Below are 25,624 nucleotides of genomic sequence, written 5' to 3'. Positions count from 1 at the left end.
AGGGCAGCGTACTCTCAGGTAAATCCGTCTCTAATGTGAACATGCTCGGACACGTCACCGGACTGGCGTGCATGTAGTAGATCCTCCAGGTAAATAAAATAAATTAAAGTGAGGGGGGGAAAAAAAAGAAGAAGGTTCCGTAGTGTCACGCCGATCGGTGGGTGAACAATGCGATGCGACGATCCTGGAGGCGTGTGCGCCGCCGACCAGCCTCACCGAGCAGGGAGTGAGCAGATGAGAGAGGGAGAGGGTGACACTCGGCAGAAAGGGGGAGGAGAAGAGGAGGAGGAGAGGAGGAGGAGAGCGTCAGAGCGCCGAGCAGTGCCCTCTCCCTCTTCACAGGCTCCTCCAAAAAGGATCGGATTACAGCCTCCCCGGTGGAGACAGAAGGAATGGTGCAGTCTGACGTTCAACACTGTACGCAGAGCATCCTCTGAGAGAGCGCGAGACCAGGGACATGTGCGGAGCAGCAGAGACCGCGTGGGGTACGCGTTTGTCCCCTTGCATGAAAAAAAGGTGAACGTCCACTTGTTGCAGAACCTAAACACCCCACCCATCCTTGCATCCTGTTTTGCTTCACTCTCTGTTCACATCGGTATGGCATGCTTTCTTGTAAAATGCTTTGCATCTGAATTGCGCATATTTGCCTCCGTGAAAAGCCCATACGCAGTGATGGAAAAATAAAAACACACATCTATTCCAGTAATTCTCTTGAGTGTAATTTTAAAGTATTGCTAAGAAACTGAGTAAATTTGCATTTGCTAGTTGTATACTTGCAGCAGAGGGGGAGTTACTGTTTTGTATTTAAGACTTAACATCCATCCGTTTAGAAAACAGTCAATTATCTGAATTATCAATGAGTCTGCAAGAAGTCATGAACGAGGAGAATTATTTTTCAAGTTTTGCTACAGATTGCTTTAAATTGCCTGTTTAGTCTGGCCACCTGTCCAAGGCTCCAAATGATTTGGTAAGTGATTATGTAAGCCAGAGGAGAGCCGCGCATCTTTATAAATGAGAAGCAGGTACAGGAGAGTGATTCATCTTTCAGCCACTTATCAAGCTAAGAATATAATCTATTTAAATAATTCTTGCATTGTATTTCACTGCAGAATCTGCCTTTTTAGTTAGTTCTTCGTGTTCTTAATGTAAATCAGTTCAATTCAGCTTCACCTTGACCAGCTATAACAGAAATGCTGTCATGTTTATGTCTCTGTTATAATGATCCAACTGTGTAATATTAGAACCCTAGCAGGGCCAGCCCGCAAGATTATTTTGTACTTCTTTTATTGAAAGTACATTACTGCATCTGCGTGCTTCATTCAAGGCTTAACATCCCAGCTAAAAGATCACATGAATGACAACAGTCCACCGTTCTACTCTATCAGGCAGCAGTGTGTGAATTGGTCCATCAGCTGCACCTGCTTATTTGCACACAGGGAACAGGCCAATATTTGCATTTCAGTATGGCAGGTAATGGGGGTGATTGCAGCTGCCCAGTTTACAGAGAAATGTGCTTCTGATGACTTCTGCTTTTTCAGCTTTTGAAAATGTTAACCCCCAAGATGGTAGCTTTACCTTAAAACACACGAAGGCTTACTGTCACAGTTGTGGCACAAAGCACATTTATCTTGTTTAGCCTTGCGGGATAAATACAGCCAGAGCTTTTTGTTTGATTAATTTGGACAAATTGAGAACAGAGAATTTTAAACCAACTCAGGCTAACTCTTTCACATCACTGTGCTGCTAGGAAATCAAGTGAAACCATTCAACTGAGCACTTTGTTGGAGTTTAGATTTAATTTTGAGCATGGGTGTGCTGGCTTTTGAACATGCTGTAACTTTATTTTCTCATGCAATCATTTATCATCTAATCCAGTTGATGTTAGTCTGGAACACAGCGTTAGTTTCAAAGAGATCTTTAACATTCGCTCAACCTCACAAGACATCAGCATTACATCATGGAAACAGGGGACACAATGAAGGGTCGTGGGAAGCTATTTACAGGTAATGGAGCGTCAGGAACTGGCAGCTTTCCAGACACTCCCAACTTACACCTGTAATTACTAAGTGACCTGACACAGGTCACGTAGGGCTTTTTTTTCTGAAAAGAAAAAGCTTGGCAAGGAATTGTGGTTGACAAAATGTCAGCCACAATTGAGGATTGTTGAGTTATGTTAGAGAACACAAGAAATGTGCAGATGTGAAACAGCACTTGATATCAACATGCGTCTTAAGCCCAATGCCAATGAAACACCTTTAGCTAGCACCTGTATAAGGAAAGAGAAAGAGGGAGGGACATGTGGAAGAGTAAGTTCTTCTTGAGGTGAAAATGAAGATGACTCATGCAATTTGGGCTGATTTTTGATTCTTAAGAATAATGTGTTACAAACAAACAGTACTGTGTTAAACACAACCGAGCATCTCTTCTTTATGGCTAACACAGTATGCATGCTTTAATATAATTGTCACTGGTAATATTGTCATTGCAATATTCCAATATAGCTGCCAATCTCATATTTTCCTCAAATTGTGCTCGTACTCTAAAAGTGAATGAAGTCCAGTCCTTTACTGTAACAAACACCAAGTTTTAATGAACACATCTTGTTGATTAATGTATGACAAATATCATGATCAATTTCCAAAAGTAGATGGGTGCAAAAGGCTAATGGTTGCAACTTTAGTCGCACATTCTCTCCATTAAAAAAAATCCACACGTCCTCTGCTTTCAACAGTTGGATGTGTGGGTGCATCAGACGGAGCGGGCCGATCTTTGTCTGTGTGTGTTTAAGGTGGCCCTCATGAGAAAGGCCCTCTCCTCGCACTCGGCCGGCTCAACCTTTACACAGCACATTGGAATGCTTGGCATGCGAGAGGAGCTGCTCTGTGGCCTTTGAATAGGCCGTGGCCTCCTTTGTCATTTTCCTCCTGCCGGTTGGTAAAGCATTAACAGACCCCCCCCCCCCCCCCCCCCCCTTCTGATGCTGACCTCCCAGTTATCCAAAAAAAAAAAAAAAAATCCTACTGGCCAGACAAATATTTCCCTCAGTTTTACACATTCTGTTTGTTTTTTCAGCAATAACAAACTCTCAGGTAACTCTGCTCCATATGACACCAGCCGCTCCTTTCGCTGCCATATTTGAACGGCAGAGGAAGTACGAAAATACATTTATTACATCTCAGAGCAGCAGATAGCTGGCGGGGAAAAGCAAATGCTGTCTTCTTAAACTTTGCACAAATAAAAGATAACATCAATGCCAAGGATTCAGCATACTGACTCAAGAGATTCACTACCAGTCTGCAGACAAGTTTAGCATCCTGCATGTGTGACGATACAAGATGTAACGCATGGATTAGGAAATCTTGGCTACACAACTTCCTTACTTTCCTTGACAGTTTATTTGCCACTGTTTTGATTAATAAACCTTTTATTCAATGAATAAATGTCAAACTGAAGTTAGTCTTTTTATTGGTAAGTGCATTGTCCACCCAATCAAATATGCTTTTAAAGCAAGGACATTCTCAAATTTTGGGGGAAAATGTTGACTATTGTGACTTGATGAAAGTCTTTTTATTATTATTCAATATTTTAGAGCTGAAATGGAAGGAATATACACAAGGACAATGACATGTCTTCTCTAATATGATGAATAGAAGTTTGGCCTTCTATTACGGTCTTTTGAATACCTTTTTGGTACCGTTTTGGACTGTTTGTTGGTAAACAAAGAAAGCTCATTATGTCAACCTTGGCTGCTAAAACTTGAAAATGTGTTTTTTTTTTTTTTTTTTTTAGGTTTAAAGGCCATACAGTAACCAAGAAACTGCTCAGGATATTAAACAATTTCGAAAAATTATCAGTCCTAAATTGATGATCTGAAAAGTTAGGCTACAAAAGATCTATGCTTGAACACCTGTTTAGTAAGAATGGGGAAATGTGCTAATCTTAATCTACAGATGTTGGATGGAAAAAAAGCAAACCAAAGAAGCTTTCATGAGCAAATGTTTTATATGAGGTGGTGAACTTGAAAGAGACAAATACTTCCTGGGCAGTGATGCATCACTAAACGGGACCATGTCATTGTGTGATTGTCCACTCTGTGGCAAAAAAAATGAGGACTGGGGGGGGGGTGTCCTCTGAATAGATTTTTCTCCCTGACATGGTGAAGTGTGAGCCTCATTTTAGGCCCAACAGATGCAATGCGTGTGGGGGAGGTTTGATGAATAAGGAAACCATGGATCATGGCATTCTGCAAAGGACAATAATAGCATCATCTGCATGGAATCGCATTAACATATCCTACAGCCACCCACGCGACTGAAACATTCAAGTTTGAAGAGGTCAGGTCAAAAAAGAAATTAAAGCGAGAGCCTCTGCTATCTCCCCTGTGACATGAATGCAGTTCATGGAAAATAAATGAAGAAAAAGAGGTCCTTATTTGCAATTATTGGCAATTATTTAGGCAATGGAGGTTGAAGCAGATGCAGCATTTTGAGATGTATACAAGCGGAGACACCTTGAGAAACAATTAATGGCCAATAGCATTGGCAATGAAAAATGATTAGATGGACAAAACCTTTTATATTAAGGAGAATATCAAATTCAAGGAGCTAAGGTCCAGTCTTGTTGCCACTTACACAAGCATAAAATGGCAAATGGATTAAGTAAAGGTTGTTTAAAATAAAACTGCAATAATAAAAGTAAAGCTGATATTTGTCTTTTAGCATTCTGTGGAATCTAAATGGGCAATAAACTAACTTAAGAAATACATTTGATAGCATTTATGCAACAATACAACAATAAAAGTCAATTTCTTTCTGTTATTTTTGCATGAAGAATAAGCAGAAGGCAGTAAAGAAACATGACAATGATATAATGCAGAAAGAAATGCACCATTACTTTAATATATAAGTTTCTAAACGGGACAGGAGGCTGGTTCTTCATTTTGTGTTCTTCTCAGAATTATACGTTTTTAAACAGGAAACATTCATCCTTTAAACTTCCTCACACGTTTAAACCATGGAGGCTACAGAATAGCGTGTACACCAAAGACGATCCTCTATTTGATCATTAGCAGAACTACAATATCTCCCCCGTCTCCTTATTTAGTCATGTGTACCGATTAAAACTGACCGCAGAACCCCCAGCAGGGCAATAAAGGACCAATGTTGATTTCCCCAAGGAAAAGTAGTCAGTCTGGAGTGAGTGCTTAGGGAAGCTGATATTGACTCAGTGGTCTCAGTGTGAACCCTGAAATGAGGAAAAGCTGCTCACAGAAAGACAAAATAATGACCCAATGTCGTACAGATATGTTAACATTACAGGTGCTTTATGTTACAGAACATGTAAAGCTACAGGAACACAAGGATGACACTGGATTAGTCCTGGGGATCTCGGGAGATATTTTAGAGGTTGCGGTAAAGATGGACTCCTGCAAAAGGTGTATCATGTGTTGCTCTAGATGTAATGAAATCCAAGTAATCAATGACTAATGACTCGTCCTTTAGTCCGATCGCAGGCAGCCTATCAAAATCAGCCCAAAGCACAAGTTCACTCAAAAGCACAAGTTATGTTCGAGTTATAAATACAGCTGAAAACTTGGGCTGCAAGATTGATCGTCTTATTCAGTAAGTTACTTCTCTAACTGCATCCCCTTCCTCATTTCAATGGAAATTCCAAGTTCATGTTTATTAACATTGACCAAAGTCACAAGTTCTTCTCAGCAGACTTAACATTTCTGTACAGTGACAAAGATTCAAGGACAGAAATGTGATTCCATACCAAAGCCTCAGTTCTCCATTTTGAACAGGAGAAATTAAATAGTTTGTGTATGTTTAGATTTAGCAGTGATATAATTAAGTATAAGAGAATCAAATGTTAAGCACAATATAAAGTGAATAAAACGTTTTAGAGTTAGAAGCGACACAAAGTTTGTAAGAGCACAGGTCAACAATGAGTCAGGAAGAGTTTTGGCCTTGTAGAAGAAGAGTTATGAACTTGGACTGTCTCTCGGGTTAAATAAATGTTCTGAGTATTTGAATAAATCATACCAAATGAATCTCGGAAGTAGGTCTTACAAAGTGCAACTTTGTACAAGAAAATGCACAACACAGAGGTATTTACATTTCCACCATATCTAATCCTTCTCCGACTACAGGTCTATCTGTTTTTTTTTTTTTTTTTGCATTTTGAGGCAGCCTGAGCTGTCGTCTTTCATTCAGAAATGAAAGAAGGTTATGGAAATGTGTGTGATGAGCCAGGTGAAACTTGGCCAAGGCTGGCGTAAACATTTACACAGAACCAAATAAACCTCTTTAATCATCCAAAATTACCACTCTGCATCCCAGATGAAGCAGAGCGAGCCAGATTGTGCCTGCTGGGTGTTAGCTGTCATCTGTAGAGCCCTAAATATGCTGGGGAACCGTGTGGGGACATTGTGACACTGACTTGGTCTCATTTCTTGACCTGAACTCACTTGCAGACACTCACAGCATCACACTGCCTTCTGTATTAAATCCGCCTTTGTGATACTGATCTCATCTGGAACACCATCTACCCATACTTACCCCTTTATCTCTCCATCAAAGCAGACATTTGCATGTTTGCTGTTCCAAATAAAGGGTTTTCAAAAGAAAACATGTCTGAGCTCCCCCTGAGCTGAGATTTCACCTTAATCTAAGCGGATCACAGATCAGAGGATGTGATTTAACACAGTCTGTTAGACGCAATAAAATAAACAAATATATTGATCAGTCTTCTTTCTGTAAGGCATTAATCTTAGTTATTTGTAAGCTATATTAACGTCATGGCTCTATGATAGCAGCATTGATCTGTATGATCTTCTAGTTTAATATAGATTGAAATATCTCAAAAACTATTGCATGTATTGTCATGAAACTTTGTGCTGATACTCGTGGTCAGCAGAGGATGTGTCCTTATCACTCTGGTTATCATAGAATGTCCTTCTAGCTGGGGCGTCGGTAGCCTAGTTGTTAGTGTGCGCGTCCAGTGTACAGAGTCTTAGGACCCCCAGTGTGGGCGGCCTGGGTTTGAGTCCAACCTGTGGCTTCTTTCTCGCATGTTATTCTTCACTCTCCCTGGTTTCTGACTCTAGCCATTGTCCTATCTGTAAATGGAAAAGCACTGCACCCTAAAAAAATAAAAAAGAACCTTTTCTTCTAGCAACTACCCGGGGAAAAACTTCTACCCAACAGATGGCAATACAAATGTATCTAGACATTTTCTTGTTTCAGATGATTTATAACTTTGATGACCATCTGATGCAGCCATGTAGATTGCATCGCTGACTGTCATGTAGAGTAAAATACAACAATAAATACTGGATGGATTGCCATTAAATCTATTAAAGGGACTCATATCAGGATTTTCATTTGCTTATCTGCTTTGATCAAAATCAGACCTGCCTAATATCCCCTCTTTAGCACTGCGAGCGTCACTTAGCGTTAGCATTTAGCTCAAACCTACACTCTGTGCACAGTCTCAGATGGCATTGTTGATGGCGCTTGTTTTATAATAAGACAGCGCTGCTCAATTATCTGTACATACTAGGCTCATAAATTAACACATGTTAATTTGCATACCCTAGCACTTCTAAGAGAAACTTCTCAAAGGTGTGCAAGAACAGTTCACACTCATTAACAGCATTCACCATATCTCAGCTCATGTTATAATTGGAGAGGAGCTCTGCATTTAAAAATAGTTCAAAGCTACATGCCAGTGGCGCTACTAATAATACTAATATGCACTCTCATTGAGCCTCCTCTGCTGGAATCTGAGGAAGCAGAGAAACAATAGAGTTCAAGGAGAATGGTGCCATCTGTCTTTGCAATGTGCCTCAAAAACTTCCCCTAAAAAGAAAACCCCAACAACAACAAGTGAGGCAAAAACAGTGAGGTAGAAAACAGCCAAAGAGTAAAGGGTGGTGACCTCATCGCTGGTAAGATAAATGGAGGGATACTACTTTAACAACTTGTAGAAGGACGAAGTTCAAGAAAAGAGGAGAACAGGAGGGAAAATGATCGGGGGGAAGGTTGGGGAAAGCAATTTTCTCCTCAGGATGAGGTATAGTAGCTGTTTTCTAAAGATTAAACCAAGGTGGATCCCACTGACAGGTGAGCGTGACTAATGAGGTAATCCGGGAAGAACATCTTCCAGGTTTGCTCAGCTATACGTTGAAAACACAGCCCTCATGTTGTCCACTATATTCTTGATAGCGAGGTTGTGTAGAAGAGAGGCATAAATGGACAGGGACAAATGAAATATATTTATTTGATAAGAGATAACTACATGACTCTCATCCTGACACAAATTCAATTTCCAGAAAGTGAAGGGCACATTTGATCTTGTTAAGATGTGTCCACTGGCCATGCTTTGAAGGCTCTTGTCTAAAGTGTGTGAGATTATTGGTATCTCTGGACCACCAGCAGAGAGGCTGATAGCAACATTTTCAGTGTCTCACTTGACTAGCTATCAAGTGGCATGTCTGATGGCACAAAGTGAGATTGACATCATGAGAGTACTTTGAAAGAGAGATCAAAAAGGGGGCACATAAAAGCTCATACATCTTAAGACTTCTGGCGTTTGTTTGGGTAGATGAATGATGCAACGGAACAGCAATGGAACTGTGAATAAGACTGTGGACATGACCAGATTTTACTCAAGTATATACTGAGTAAATGAAACAACTCTAGCCCTACAACAGGCTTCTGTGAAACTAAACATGTTTAAAAAAGTGTAAGGATTTAAAGGAACCGCTTCATGCTAAAGAATCACCTTTTGAAGATGATGTGATGTGTAATATGTGATGTTTCTAACAGGTGTGACCAGACTCCTGGTGAATGCAGATCTAATCTTTTTTTCTCGTATCTCCATCTTTAGTCGCCAAAACCTCCTTAGGTAAATATCTGTCCTTTTAGATGCTATCTGCTCCGCTATGTTCACCTGCCACTTACTGTGTCTGTCTTGTGTTGTAAGATGAGCAGGTTTTGAAGAAAGCTTTTATCTCTACTGCCTCCTGCTACTGAAAATGTTGCTGTGCTGCTACATAATTCAATGCTATGATTGGACCAAATGTTAACAGTATGCCCAACAGCTAAAAACAATGAGCGTTAAGCTATTTATAAAGGGCCCCTTTAACGTCGTCGTTTCCATAAAGTAATTCATGGATTTTGATTAAAATACAGTTTATAGGCCCATTATAGATCCAAGGATTTTCTATATAAAAAAAAAAAGAAGAATGCATGTTTGGTGTTAATATTATTATTCAAAATACTTTCTGAACGGTGTCATTTAAATATACATTTAATGAATACATTAGTTTCATTAATTGAATTGAATGTGGTCTTCATTAAAGTTAAACATCCAAAATGTTTCTTCAATATCCCAAAAACAAAAATAACACCAAAAATTTCAATGATGAATGAATCAAATCAAATTTGCTGAATCGGGAGACATTTTTTAGAGCTGTGTGCACACACACACAGAGAGTTGGAAATGGCAATAAAATGTGTTTCATGTCGCTCCACATTAACAAATACAGACTCTTAGCAGTGCTGTGCTCTGTGAACACAAAAGATGTGGGGCTGTTATTTAACAAAACAGCCTGAGGCTAAATGAAAACTGCTGGCAGAGAAAGAATCCAAGAGAATACAGTCATAAATAAAGTAATGAAACATGTTCATGTAGTGTACTGAGATATGGGATTATATTCACTGTGTTCAATCTGGTATACTGCTACATCTGAGGATCAGGTAGCCTGTTTGGCTGAGACAATACCAGTTAATGAGAAAAGTAAAGTAAGCAGGAATTGATATAAAATATTGGCAAAACTTTTGACCCCATTGTATTAAGAGTCAAACTGCAAAAAAACAGTGAGGGCATAAAACAGAGCGAACTGAGAGTCTTTAGAGAGCAGGGTTAGATGGATGATAGTGATGCTGAGCAAGATGCTACTCCCAAGGCTACATGGAACGACACAGGTCAAAGGCCATAAATGTTTCATTTCCGGGAAGGGCAGAGGAGCAGTGAACCTTGGGTGGCTCATAAGCATGTTTGTTACACACACACACACACACACACACACACACACACACACACACACACACACACACACACACACACACACACACACACACACACACACACACACACACACACACACACACACACACACACACACACACCACACCACACCACACCACACACACACCACACACACACACACACACACACACACACACACACACACACACACACACACACACACACACACACACACAAAGACACACAAAGACATGATACTACTGCAGTAGTTATAGACAGAAGAGGTTTACTGTATGTATCAAAGCAGATATGTTGAAAGTTGCTGCAGGAAATACGGGGCTCTTTGTAATGAAAAATGTAGTTCATGAATAAATAAAATAAGACAGTTTACTTGACACACAAGATAAACAAACTCTGTGCTAGATACTGTAGGTCTTGATAAATAAGGACCCTTCCAAAGTCCTGAGCAGGTTTACATTAGCTGGTATCACGTGGAGTTGTCAGGCAGAATGAGATATCAACATCAGAAATGTCCGGCTGGAAATATGCCAAATAAACCATAATTAAAACATGATGATGAATGATGAATTGTGTTTCCATGGACAATATTTGAAGACCATTGTATCCTTTTTTCTGTATAAAATCACCAATCACGCTGATAGGCTACACTAATGTAATACAGTCTTGCCCTGTACTCAACTTGTGTTTCCTAAAGATGTTTTGCAAAGAGAACTTGAATATAAACCTGAATAATAAAACAGCTATGCATATCAGCTGTTTATTAGTCAGGCTCTATTTTATTCTATAGTTTCAGAGCGCTGTTTGCTGTATGCTTGTGGTGGGTAAGACTCCGTCTTGTCCAATAGAACAGGCATTGCCATGTTCTATTTTAATTGTAATTTTGTTTCTACTTGCACGACCTAGGAAAAGTAAGTTAGTGCTAGCTGGGCTTAGTTAAGGTCAGTTGTAAGGCTGACGATGAAGCTGGATGCCATATGTCCAATGGATCTTAAGGTGGAAACGTGTCCGACTGTGAGGAACGGCAGCATGGGGCCTCTGAGGAGTTACATCCCATGCTGGGCCACATGGAGACAGACGGAGGGCAGAGGAAAAACCAGCTGCTGTTAGAGGAAGTCTTCAACGGCTGGACATGAATTATGAGTGAAAAGGGAAGAGTATGTCATAAAACTTCACTTGGAAATTTACCAATAATAAAACTTCCGTCCTGTGACTTTGATGGATTTGTTACAACTACTGCAAGTCATTAACACTTACACTGCTTTTGTCAGATATAACACTTCAGAGGAATTGTTGGCTGCCTTTTTGTGAGAATTTCAAACTAAAAGAAAAGAAAGGTCTACAGTGGAACCAGTGGTTCTGTGTCAGTGATATGACTCAGATTTTTGCTGCAGTGTTTTCCTACTCCCTGCCTCCGACTCATACTGCTCCCAACACGTACTCTGAGAGCACTCCTACACACCAAACCACACACAAGACACCGCTAACTTCCTCTCTGGCAGAGGATGAATAAGGGAAGTAGAGTATATAGGGTCATTTGGTAAAGCACCTTTAGGAGTTTGTGTGTCCTGTAGCTTATGTGCTGTGTTTTATGCCATGCATAATGGATACAAAAAAATCCCCTGAGAGCCTTGCAATAGGGAAATACAATGCATAGTCATACAGCAGGCAGCAGAGTGCAGCGCTCAGGCATAAGCTGATATTGATAGAATGTAGCAGAAAGTCTGTAGTCAGAGCCGTGTTTTGCCAACATCAAGGGCGGTGTATTGTTTCATATATTATCAGACAGATATTGTCTGAAACTTTTTGTATTTATTAAAGAAATGTCAGTCATGTCAGACAATACTTTCTACACCCCAAGAGTTTCTGTAAGCTGAATAATTTTTCTGAAATATCACAAGAAATCAAAGAAAGCATCTTTTTCATAATACGTGGAAGAACTTTCACAGAAATAGGATAGAAATATTCACAGATATGAATCAGTGTCTTATATCAGAATCAAACATATTTCTGCCAGGATATACATTAAGTCTACAATAAGCCTTCATCTATAATGCTGCAATATGGAGATACAATGAATGTTATTGTTGTTGGCTATATAGTAAAATGAAGCAATTACGTAAATATGACTTCCTCTTCCACTGGCATGAATACATTTTTTGTCTATTTACTGATGTCTGTGATTGTCTCTGATGCTGTATCCATCTTTCTCCATGTCTTGGTTTTTTCATGTATGTATCATGTTTCATGTATATTTTGTCAGGTTGTATTGTTTACCTCACTCGAGTCTCGACTGTACTCAAGCAAAAGATCTTGATTTCATGACAATAATACATAAAGTTTAGTTCTCACTCTAGTATATGTATCCATGTTGTCTAGTTTATTTCTCATTATGATTCAAAAATATATTTAAATATATTTTGAGGGCATTTTTTGCCTTTAATGGATAGGACAGCTGTAGAGTGAGAGGAAATGTTGGGAGGAGGGAGTGAGGGATGACATGCAGCAAAGAGCCGAGGTCGGTTTCAAACCCACGGCTGCTGCAATGAGGACCATAGCCTCTGTACATGGGGCGTGCGACATAACCGCGAGGCTATCAGGCACCCGTTAGTAAATAAATGTTTTGAAGTGTTTTCAAATGGATTACATGCTCCATTTCTGCCGTTGCTTTAATTGCTTTGAGAGAAATGGACTGAGAGTATACAACTATGTGACTAGTTCAAATTGATCAACAGATTTCCTGAAACAACAAAGAACTGAATCTTTCTGTCAGTATTTCCATTTTAAGGTCAGGGGTGTTGTGTTAACCTTTAAATAACCGTCCATTTATTAGACATTTATCCGAGAGGTCAAGCTTCAACACGCTATAACATCAGATTTTCACCTTGTGGCAGGAAGTGTATTGTTGGTACAAGCTGTCAATTGTCCCGCTTCATTCTACAAAGCTTGTCACTCATCTTGATGAGCTGTCAGCATTGAAACGACACGTAGCCTGAGGGTGTAGTAGTAGCTGCATTTATGCAGCTACTACTGTGGTATTAAAGCAGCAGATGGTATGAGTGAAAACAAACATATAGAGTCAACTGTTTAAAACAGTGAAGAGGTTCCCAGGGCCGAAAAAAAATAAGCAGGAACAATGAAAAGTTGAAAATATTTGGATGTTTTTCAGGGTGTTGACTAAGCGGAGCTTTTAGGAGAACTAAGCTTTATAAAGAACTAAAGGTATAAGAACTATTTGTATTTAAGAAGCTGAAAACAGAGTATTTGGTGATTTATTTTCTATTATAACAAGTAGATGAAAAATGATTAATCTTTGAAATTGCTAAAAACTATTTAATTACTCAATATCGTCTAGACTCTCATTTTCACACCAGGAGTTTCCAAACTGAACACATGTCTCTATTAAATGCAGAGGAACACTTGAAATTAATAATATCACACGAAATAAACAAAATCCTCCAATGAGAAGGCTTTCAAGTCTCTAACAAGCGACTGTGAGATCTGTTCTGTCCGTCTCCTACATCAACTATTCGTACAGTGTGGATGGATTTGATCACTTCTGTTTTGCATGGAGCCAGTTAAAATGCTGTGCTGCCATTTCTTATCCTGTAATTTTGGTGACTTTCCCAATGTAAAAAAAAAAAAACCAAGAAGCCAACTGGCCAGTCAATGAAATGAGCACAAGAGTGGAAAATGGAAGTGTGGTCGGAACAACTTCCCAAAAATAGAATTCCATGAGCACACACTGTCATACTCTCACACCGCAACGACATGGAAGGCTTTCTTTTTTCTTTTTTCCCCCCTCACTCAGAAACCACACAGTCTTCTTCAGGGGATGTTTGGACTGCATTTTAAAAATAGCGGGACACAACTTAGGGGGTAGAGAGAGAGGATAAGTAGAGTTATCTGAACCAGCAGAGCAACAAGGGTAGGTGTATCCTATCATCACCTTCATGTGCACAGCACTTGAACTCATCATCGGAGCGGATAATTTAAGTGAGTGTTGACAAAACTGGAGTGGCTGAACTTCATGTTTAAAGGGAATTGGAATGTGATTGAGTACTGCATTTGTGGAGTGTTCCAACCATTTACGAACTCTCAATTTAACTCCACTAGAAGATGTTGAAGTCAAAGGGTATCAACACTTTTCATTCATTTTATATTTCCTAAGGCGTGTTTCATGGCCTTTGATGCAAATTCAAGCTGAAATTCAAGATTTCAAATGTCAGGCGAGTCAAAATGATGTAGCTGCTTAAAACTGGATTTACTGACACATTCGCATGTTTTGCTTCGTTTTACATTACGACACATTTTTTCATGATGGCTGTGGAGGCCTTTATAGTTGTTCTAATGTTTTACTCGGTCTGTATTAGCGTTTGAATAAGAACTAATTTGAGACTAATTTCCCTGTCTGTTTAATGGAGACTTGTGTTCAGACAAGTTGTCAAAGCTAAGGAAACATATTTTCTTCTACAGTAATTGTCACAGTGCGCTGTTTTCTTTTCAAATAGAGCGGGATCACAGCGTCAGTGAGTGAACAATTGTCAAATTGGTACGCACCGAGAGCAAGCACCACCGCCCTCGTCCCCCCCTTGCAGGTTAATGTCAAAATCCCTATGCTGGTTATGCATTGCTTTCTTTTCTACATCAAGAGACGGACAAACCTCGCCGGTCCTGCAAAATGCTATCGGTCCGCTGTGCTACATCTGGGCAGTAGCGCAGGTACAGCAGGCCCATTAACTGGAGCTACAGCCCTAGCTAGTGGCAGTTGGCTGCGTTCGAGCTTAAGACACATTTTACTAGCACTTTGGAACTACAGTACATTAATAAAACAATTAATTGTAAGGTTACCGGAATAGTTATTCTGAGGTCATCTAGCAAGGGCAACAATGTTTAATCAATGGTGCACATCCCTAATCATGATTATGAAAAAGTTAAGTGTCAGACTGAGGCAAGATGATGATGTTTTGGACAACAGAAGAGGTGTATAGCTCTGAAGAATAGGCCAATGGGTATTTAATATTCAGTATGGGATACACAGGTAATAGTAACATGTTTGATTTTCTGCTTTATTAAGAAATATTTAAAATATCACATTGGTTTTTTTTTAAAAGATGTGTATAATGCAGCTCATGCATCCTTCACTAAACCTTCCCTCAGTGTTCCTGTACTCCGACTCTTCCCTCCCCTCAGCACACTTTCTACTGATCAATATTCCAAACAGGCCAAAATGCTATCATTAGCAAAAACCTTCACCACCCCGGTTCATGTATAGGAGGCGGGGCTCACCACACCAATTCAGCCTTGACCCTATAGATGACCTGTGAATTTCACAATAGGCAGCCCACAATAGCTGCCATGTGCCCGGTGGTTTAATCTCCACAGCCCATCTGCTGCGGCTGCTGCCTGTTAAGACGAATCTGAGAGAGGAGAGGGAGTACCCGGCTCCCCTCTGAAGCTGATGGGTGTCTGTCTCACTACATCCTGTGGGACAGCTGTATGTTAATGTGCACGAGAGGCCGGGGACAGCAGACACAGAACAAGGAGCCCCTTTCTCAATGGGCAGCCAGAGGCATGAACTTGGCAGATTAAACATTCAGGAAACAAATAAGACGGGCATCCGAAATCAACAACAACCACCACTAACACACAAGCCTGCAGAGAGGAAAAATCTTTAAGTATTCAAGTGATGAGTCTGGAGAACTCTGCCTGCCATCTTGTGGTTTTTCCTCAGTTTGGAAATGAAAAAATAAAGCTTTAATTAGGAATGAAAACACCAAGTAGAGAATTCTCTAACTTCTAATTTCATCAAGAGTCCTAAGAGTAAAAGCAACTGCAGAGTTAAGACCTTCAGTGTTTTAAGCCCTAAATCAGGAGGAAGAGTAATTATTATCTAATACTTCAGCAAGTGTTGGTTTTACTGTTTCCTTAAACCTCATAAAGCAAAAGGCTGGAGGTCAGTGACAGATTTCTGAGTCTGTATTTCTCAGGTATGAACAGCACAGAAAAAGCGTTGTTGCTCAGAGAAAATCCATTCAATAATTCAAGGCCAGACAAGTTGCAGATCCAATCTTTGACGCGGTGATGACGGAAGACAGGCGGGGGCGTGGGCAGCGGTGGAGGACCCCACTCCTAGTAACCCCCCCCCTCCTCTCTATAAACTGTTGCCTGGCAACAGGATTCGCTCTGACTGGCCTCCAGGCTGCAGTATGCTGCCTCTGGCCTCATCCAGGGATAAGGCTCTTGTTTTCTATTAGAGTCAGACCCATTCTGGCATTGGATGCAGGAGGTTGCCATTTGGGGATGAATTCTGCAGAGGCTAGAAAATGAAGGCTTCAATTTCACAAGAATGGGGGTCAGTTTTGTCTCAAAATGTGACACAAAATCATCAAGCAGTGCTGGATATGATCCAGGTATTTCTTGCCAACAGTTTTATGACAATTTGTTAGAATCTTGCTCAGCTAAAAACACCATGGACATCAGGCTACATCCCCAACAGGCTGGAAGCATCAGCTTAAAAAGGAAACAACACAACCTCTAGAGTTTCTCTGTTTCCTCCAGACATCTGTCTCTGTGTCTCTGATGCTCCCAGAGACAACGTGGCTTAATTGTTATGCAGTGGAGACACGCTTATAACACATGGATTGTTACCAAGCATTGATTCAGCTAGGCTCAAAAATAGCCATATCATCTGAGCTTGTCCTGTTTTGCGCTCGTAGACATTAAAAAGCACAAGGATGAAAAACATGAATGCACCATCCAATGGTTCTGAATGGAAAATCGAAAGCTTACAGACTTGGAAAGGACTGAAAGTGTAGAACAGAAGAGATGCTTCCCATTTGGTCTTGGGCAGATATTCAAATTTGAGGCTTGCAGGTGGATTTATTAACACGCATCAATAATTCCTTGACATGCAGGCTGCACTTTACCTGACATTTACATACTCTAAAGCACCAGCAATCTGAACGGAAGACTGTTGTTTTTCATTAGGAAAGGCGCTGAGCCACTAAGAAATGCAAATGTGAATACACCTGACAATAAATAAAACCAAAGCAACAAAGTTATTTTTGTGACAGAAATTGCTGGGAGCAGATATCTGCCTCTCCTGGTTATTAATTAGACTTAGCATAAAAGGAACCAGGGCTCTTCCTCTTCTTAAGTGAAAGTCAAACATTTCCCCAAAAGTGCATAAAGTAATTCCAAAGCTTCTTGAGTGACCCTTTTGAAGTCGGTGACAGACATGTTGAAGATGGAAACTTCAGACATCAGGACTCTCAATTACTGCACTGCTCTGTGAAGTTCGAATGTCTTTGGAGTGACTTTTTCCATGTATTACCAGATCGTTAGAAGTGCATTCACCTTTTCTTCCAGGGTGAAATCAGTGCAAGCCATCTGGGTTCTGTGCTCTGAGAAAGTTTATCGGAAACTAATATAAGCCTTCAGCGGTCTGAGTTAGACTACTCACAAGGATAGCTAACCCATTTGCAATCTTTTCAGAACACATTTCCCTTTGCTGGTCTCCCTGGACACTGTTTCCTTGATGAGCTGCAGTGAAAAGAGAACATAGAGAGGAAAGTTTACACTAGAAAGAGTTAGAAATAGGGCCTGTGTCCTGTGTCCAGGTTGATCTGCATGTGTGAACACAGCCCAATTTTTCACCACGACTTTTCCCCAGACTTTTCCTACCAGCCCCCAAAGAAACATTTCTGAAGACCTGGGGATGAGCATGCGGGTACGTGAACACACCAGGTTTAATTTGGGAAAACCCACTGTGTGCCAATGGGCTGGTGGATGCCGTTTTCATCATACGAATTCTGCGCGACCAGTTTGATAATTGTGCACATAATGAAGCTGCTTCATATTTCTACTCTTGGCCAGTATGTTCTTTTCCATTCATTTGTTTAAACAGTGAATACACCCAATTACACATAGCAGTGACACAGAGGCAATAACCGTCATCATGGATCATCATTGGATATAAGTTGTTCACCTGCCCCTCCCTCACGATGGTGAAAATCTTCTGCAGTGAGGGACATGCGTGTAAAAGATCGATTTCAAAGGCCAGTGTAGTGAAATGTTCTAGAAATTTCAGGAGTGCATGTGTGAAAATGGATATACATAACTACTGTATGGTGACCTGGCATATCTTGTTATACTTCAAATATTCTTTCTTGTTTGTCTTTTTTGGCCAAACTTAGAACATGATATATGAATACATATATTACTGTGATCATTCATGAATCAGAGAGTATCCTGGTTTCTGTTGCTGTTGTGGCAGTTGAACTGTTTAAATCCTCAACATGCCCAGAGGTGTCAGCAGTTCTGCCAACACTTAGTTCTCTTCACAGTTCAGGATGTTCCCACTGAAATATACGGCTGTCTGGACTCTGCAGCACTGTCACACCGTCTGCTGGATTTTGTATCTTTATCTGATCACCACACTGACACCCATCAGGCGATACTTTAGTCATACTCCATGTCCTTGATGTGATTATTTCACTATCAGTGTGCACATCACCATGCATTGTTTAGACATGTGAATAAGTTTGATGCAGGAGGTAAGTGCTGCAGTATTTCTACATTTGTTTCTCATCTTTAAATGAATGCAAGTATCTCATTTATCGTACTTGATAACTTTTTATTAGCTCTGGTATAGAAACAAATGATGTGAAATTTAATGTCTTGTGTCCCTGCCTTCCAGAAATAGTTTTACAATATCAAATGCTATTAAACCCAGGCAGCACAGGATGTAGTAAAAACGTGTCTAGTAAAACATAGATTTATTTTAAAGAGATGGGACAGAAAAGTATGGAGTAAACTATAAGTAGATAAAGTGTGGTAATTATGCAATTTTCACATTTCTGACTGGACATAAAAAAAGGAGGTCAACTCTAAGCTTGCAGATGCTCATCTTGCTGGTAATGGTGAGAAAAAAAGAAAGAAAGTGAACTGGGTAGCGGGCGCTGACTTGGCAGGTGCGTCTACAGCTGGCTAGGGGGATGGTGCTGCATCACAACCTGGCCATGAGGCTTTCTGGCAGGCCCGTGGGGTCCCGCTCTCCCACGCTCATCACAAATTAAAGAGAGCAGTCGTACCAGATCAGCACTTTCTCTTATCCACTGTAGCATGCTGATGGTGTACAGAGGTGTAAAAAAAAAAAAAAGGCCCTGAGAAGATAGGAGGAGATGAAGCGTGAAGTGCACATGATGTTGGTGCTGCGAGCCTGAAGCAACTCCACCACATCCAGGGTGACTTCATCTCCACTGACTCTGTTAACTCCAATGAGTTTGTTCAGTTTAATAGGCATGACAACCTCTTGAAAGAACTTCATAATGTTATCTTTGTGGTTGGAGAGGGCAAAGACTTTTGACATCCCTCTTGGGTCCAATATAGGTTTGTTCCTAGACGTCTTATTTTAAAGATGATTAAATGCAAATTTCTGACTTACCCAATACCTACTAGGTAAGAAAACAGAGCACACATTTTTTAACATGGTAAAATGGGGAGTCTGCACAGAGTCTGCAGGTGAATGTCAAATTGGTTTAAGGTGCATGGCTAACATTAGCAGTGCGAGCGCCACCAGCCTGGTTGATATGTCAGTTTAACCTGACGAAGCCTACATACAACTTTATCTCCATTTTCTTCATTACTCTAGATTCACTTTGCTTGTTTACATCCAGGCAGGAGAGCGAGGAGAGAAGGCCCAATAGCGCCCCACTTCTATGGATACAGCCCCAGCTGGTAGCAGGTGGCTGGATCGCAGCTCGGACATAATATTTGGCCAGCATATAAAATCTAAAATCTGTACAGTACGAGACAAATTGTTACGTTTTGTTAGATAGGAGGGAGTCAGCAAAAAGTAGAGACAACATATAAGGGGACAAGATTGTGTGGTAAATGTCCACACCTTTAAAAGTTAACATTAGTTGTATTCAGGGGTGACTTTCATTCGGCTAAGCTGTCCCCGGCGTGGTCGTGTTTTTCCACTGGCCTAATGGTAAACAACAAGTGGGAGGGCTAACAAGCAGAGTAATGAGGCTGTGCTAATCACATCAGAGCTCTGTTTTAAATGAAAGGCTATGGCTGTTGCTGCCCAGTCAGAAGCCATAACTGGAAAATCTAATGTAGCCATGGAATCCTTCTTATTGTCATCCATCACAGTAAAATAACTGATAGTAATAATAATAAAAAAACAAGGCTGAGCAGATCCAGCTGCTCTTTGTGCATGTATGTGTGCATCTCTGTGAGGAGCCTATCATTGATTTTTCATTTTGTATTAGTAAATTAATCCCAACAACGTGCACCCCCCTATCCACATCAGAGGAGAGGATATTGATTGCTTTGCTATACCGCCTTTAGGAGGCCATGAATTTCTAATCAAAACCAAAATCCTGCAGGGAGCCGCATCAGGGAAATTATTCAATTTTTGGCCATGCAAAACAAACACAGCTAAACTGTTTGGGGATGGAGAGAAATTGCAGCAGAGTCGTAGATTGTGACCTTGTGTAATTTGTTTTCCATGGCATGGAAATCCAGGACTGGCAAAAGCTTTATACATAAAGATTAGGGCTGCACGATATTGGGGAAAAATTACATTGTAATATTTTTGTTTCCTGCGATATATATATATTGCGATATTTTTTAAAGTTAACTGCTTCACTCTTTTCAGCTGAATTCTCCCTGACTCTCCCTGAAATGATGATTACAGACTCTCACTTGATTGCCTCTGTCTCTCTCTGCCTCCGTGAACGCTATTTGCGTTTGCAAAGAGTCTTAATCATGTTGATATACGTTTATTAATGATGTTGATCTATAATATTTCCTGCATTTGATTCTTCTCACATCAGGTCAGGCTTTTTAATAACGCGCTCATGCACTGAGGTTCCATCATTTAAGTTTCCCTCTGCGACCAAATAATATTACGGGGATATTTAGTAAATATCTTAACGTGCTGCGCACAATGCATTTTGTGAAGATGGTCCGCCGTGGAAAGAGAAAAAGTGTAATTTCTGCAGGAAGCAAAGCAAACTTTAAGCAACGGATTACTTCGACATTAAACTACGACTGTTTCAAGTTCTACGGCAGCTCATGAAATCGTAAGACGTGGGAAGGAGGGAGTGAAATACACAATAAAATGGGCTATCAGAAGATCGAAACTTAGACCTCAAAAACAAAACCGAGAGCCCGTTCTGACTGAAGACAAAGTTGAACGCACAGATCTGGAAGCCACTGCCTTTAACCCCGAAAGTGTTAAATATAGCCGCTTGATATGTGATGTTAACTATAAGCAAACTCTCAGTCGCTCGACCACTCACGCTGCACGTCGCTCTGCCTGACCCTGATAACAGCAGGTGAGTTGACAGAGCGCTGAGAAGGTGTTCTAACTATGCGTGGTGTTGCATAACGTTGTAAAATATATAAATGGATGCTCATTTATACTCATTTAGATCTATTAGTATTGTGAATGTGCATAGACAGGCTACATAAACTTGATTGAAAGGCTCAAATATATTTTTCGGCTCCAGACAGATTTCTTTTTTTCCGACACATCGCATGTCATCGTGATGTGACTATTGCGCATGCGCACATCGCGATGACGATGCTGAAACGATATATTGTGCAGCCCTAATAAAGATAAAGTAGAAAACTTTAAGAGGTAATGAAACATCAACACCAATCCTGAACACCACTGAGTTTCAAATGAATTTAAACTCAAAAGTAAAATTCCATTTATGTTTCAACAAGGACGACAACTAATCAATATTATTAATCTTAACTGTTTTATGGTTTGAATTTCCATTATTAAATAAGAGTTGAGACAGATGTATAAAAAAGCCATTATTAACTGTGATTGAGCATCATTAGATTGCTCAATTTGCATAATCAACATTTATTTGTTTGTGTATTGAGAACGAAAGGCTTACTCACTATACAGAAAATAAAACTAAAGGGAGTATTTTTCTTTTCTTTTCTTGAAAGAAGAGAAAATTACAAAATTTATAAAACTAGAATAATTAAATATTTATCAAATTTAAGATTTAAATAATCTAGGAATACTTTGATTTATACATCAAGTGAAACGGTAATACAATGACAGTTTCTCTCTGGTCATTGAACACTTGTCTGATATCTATTGTTTTGTAAAACAGTGTTTAAAAAAAAAGGAAAAAATAACTTTTACATGAAGAAAAGCCGGTTTTACATTTCCATTTCAGACAAAATGCCATTTAATCCCCGTAAATGAAATAAGCACTTTTACGGGCTGAAAACTGGAATATGTATCGAAGTTTGACATTTGTCTTGAACACTGTACAAAAAAAGCTACTGGTGAAAAAGTTATTTGCTCTCAGGCATAATCTCATTGTCCTGTCTAATATCTGAGCATTCAAAAGTGCTTGAGGGTTTAAAGTACTGCTTTAACACACACCTCCTTCCAATGGATTCTCCTCCATTATTATCCATCTGGCAGCAGAATAATTTCCCTTCACGCCGAGATACAGAGTTTACACTCAGACATATGCACTCAGGCAGTGGACTGTGTGTAAGAATCAATACGCGATGCTTAAATAAGATTGTAACACATTTCTATGTGGACCAAGCTTCTACTTAACACTATGTCAGATCTGTCCTGCTCAGAAAGGATTCTCATGGGTATAAATACAGTCAAGTTTAATAAAATGACATTTTTTTTGTCCTTCACTGGACATCAACTCACAATGACAACGATCTGAGATCAAAAGGAACGTCATCTTGTTGCCTCAAATATGACTGGGGTAGGTCAGATGTTGGCGACAGCTTTTCCATAAGATAAACCAGAGAGTGCAAAACAAGGGATACACTTCACTATCTTCACTATAATTCTAGTTTGCTTCTCAGTTTAAACCTTAAATTATGACTTTTGAAAAGAGAGGACAAATTTAGATTTTAAACCCTTACTTATGTAAACAATAAGCTACAATGTTTGCTACATGAACTGTGTTTTTATCTATCCTGGGTTTACTAATACTTCAGGGTTTGTACAGCCTTTAGAAATAACTACTTAGCGCAATTTCATGGCACCAAAACCTCAAAGTTTCAGTAGACGGGATAAGAAAACCGCCCCCCTCATCATTCCGGCAACTACGTAAGTCTACTGAGCTCTGGTTTTTCTTCACTCTACATCTGGAGTCTGATGCCAAGGGACAAAAAAATAACATATTAGCACAACATTTTTTTCTTACAAGCAGGGAAACCATTTATCGGGTAAGACTGTTAAGGCCCTTCAAAGCTGTTAGAGCCATTGGGCGATGTGTGATTACATTCTTCAATATTGTGATAACCATATGTAGTGTGATACATAAACAAATATTAAAGAGAGCATACAAGCTATAAATCACAGTTTTTCTGTCCTCCTGCTGTTTGTGATGTTGTAAACGATACCTGTGTTTGCAACATGTTTCTACTTAATCCCAAGGATTCCCACTTTGCATCTGTTGACTTTCACTCAATCAAACTGTAGCACACCCAAAGCTGAAAGCTCAGCAGTCCACTCCTTGAGCATAGGAAAGACACTAAAGGCTAAACATGAACACATTACATTGGTTAAAGACATCTATGATATGCAATACTGCATTTATGAATATGAAAATGTCCTAGTTTCTCATACAGGTCGCTAGGATCCTATTACCCAGGTGCTATGTGTCCACAGATCTTCTCTCTCTCTCTCCTGTCTCTGAAAATGTTTGCCAACGTTTATATGACGCATTACTGTTGCATTGAAGCTGCAGAGGTGTGCAACAGCATAAGAGCTTCTTCAGACTGTTAATGTAGTATTGAGTGCCACACTCGTAGTCGTCATAACAACCAGAACATTTAATGAAGCTCTTAGCTGGGAGAGTCTGCATGTGGAAAAAGAGTGAAGAGGAGACAGCAGATGTGCGTCTGAGGGACGCGTGAACTGCTTCTAAATACAAGTTTAACTGCAGAGACGACGATGGTAAACAGCAGGAGTGACGCGGCTTTCTGAAGAATTGATTTAAAACTGAAGCATGACAACGGAGAGACCTGACCACGTATGGTACAACAAGAACTGCAGCAAACAACATTAAGGATTCCTATCAGATCATAGAATCTCCGCCGAACCTTTTTGTTGTTCAAACTATCAAAGAAGAACCAAACGCACCGGCTGTAAATACAGACAGAGCAGTAATGCACAAACCCTCCGAGCTATACAATAACACAGTCATTTTCCTGGGTGACACTGAGCACTCTCCTGCCTCAGTGATCATAATTTTAAGTTCATGCTGCCCCCTAGAGGCAACAACACTGCATTTGTGATTTTGCAGACACAACTCTTCAAGCAGCAGTGAGGAGAGCATTGGGTTTATGTACAGTTTAGTCTCTTTACATGAAAAGATGGATTTAGGAAACACGGTGTATATGAAGATGTGGAAAGAAATGTATATGTTACACATTAAAAAATAATCATTCTTACCTGTGAGTTCCATTAAAGGAGGGCAGGACATAGGAGAGAAAAGACAAAGAGAACAATTTTTGGTTAGTTAAAGAACATAATAATAGATAATTGAAACATTACAATCAGATGTGGTCACATGTGTAACTTTGGGAGAACTCATACCACTGAAAAAAAACTTCCTCAAACAGCTTTTAATCAAACTTTTTTTGGTACAGAAGAAATGGTCTATATGCAAACTCCCAAGATCATTTGATCACTATTATTAGTAACAAGGACATGGTTTCTAGAAAAATACATTTTCTTTTTTTTTTTTTTTTTAAGATTACATATAAAGCTACTTTGTATGCAGAGAATGGTGCAAGTCATTGTTCATGGTAAATCTGAAAATTCAGGGACTGATTTGGCTAGCCCAGACTTTCCCAACCTTGGGGTCCAGACCCCATATGGGGGTCGCATGGAATTCAAATGGGGTCCCCTGAAATTTCTGATTATTGATCATTGAAAAATGCATTTAACCGTTCTCCCTGAATTAGAGACGTTAGCCACCTAGCTGCACATATCTTGCACTGAGAAAAATAAATAAAATCCTCACTCTCTGCCTGTCTACCTCTGTCCAATAATAGCCTTGTTTTGGTCTAAAATTCATGTTAACTTGCAAAATACAAGAAAAAACTATCACATGATTGAAGAAAGTATCATTTTAGCAAACAGCTGTATGTGTTTTGGATTCCAGGGCCCCCAGAGTTTTGTGAAGTCCAAGACTGAAAGCCAAAAAAAGGGTTGGGAACCACTCGGCCAGCCAATGAAGCCAAAATGATCTGCAGCGATAAAAAGACTGGGGCCTTAACGATGAAGAATATGTCTTTCTTTTTTTGATTTGGGTGAATTGACCCTTTAACAGCTGTGTTCCCATTAACTGATGTTGATGCAATACAAACAGGTGCAGGTTTGCTTGCTTGATTTTCTAGTTCAAACAGAAAAAGTCAAATCTGATCACCCTCTCTCTATACTGATATTACAGCACAGAAACAGAGAATGCAAAGAAATAAGCAACGAGGATAAAGAAAAAAAGTACATTGCCGGATGATAACCTCA

General features: G+C 39.9%; 1 protein-coding gene and 1 long non-coding RNA gene across 4 annotated transcripts in view; one reads left to right on the top strand and one right to left on the bottom strand.

Moving 5' to 3' along the window:
• The window catches only part of fbxw7 (F-box and WD repeat domain containing 7), a 120,189-nt gene that overhangs the window by 28,580 nt on the left and 65,985 nt on the right, over positions 1 to 25,624 (bottom strand). The window lies entirely within an intron of this gene.
• The window catches only part of LOC132989363 (uncharacterized), a 128,778-nt gene continuing 111,650 nt past the window's right edge, over positions 8,497 to 25,624 (top strand). Inside the window, exon 1 of the long non-coding RNA XR_009675907.1 lies at positions 8,497 to 8,510. This is a non-coding gene — a long non-coding RNA (uncharacterized LOC132989363). The remainder of the gene's footprint in view (positions 8,511 to 25,624) is intronic.

Source organism: Labrus mixtus, chromosome 2 (genome assembly GCF_963584025.1).
Source record: "Labrus mixtus chromosome 2, fLabMix1.1, whole genome shotgun sequence".
NCBI lineage: Eukaryota > Metazoa > Chordata > Actinopteri > Labriformes > Labridae > Labrus > Labrus mixtus.
Note: the sequence above shows the minus strand (reverse complement) of the source record. Positions and strands in the feature narration are given on the sequence as shown.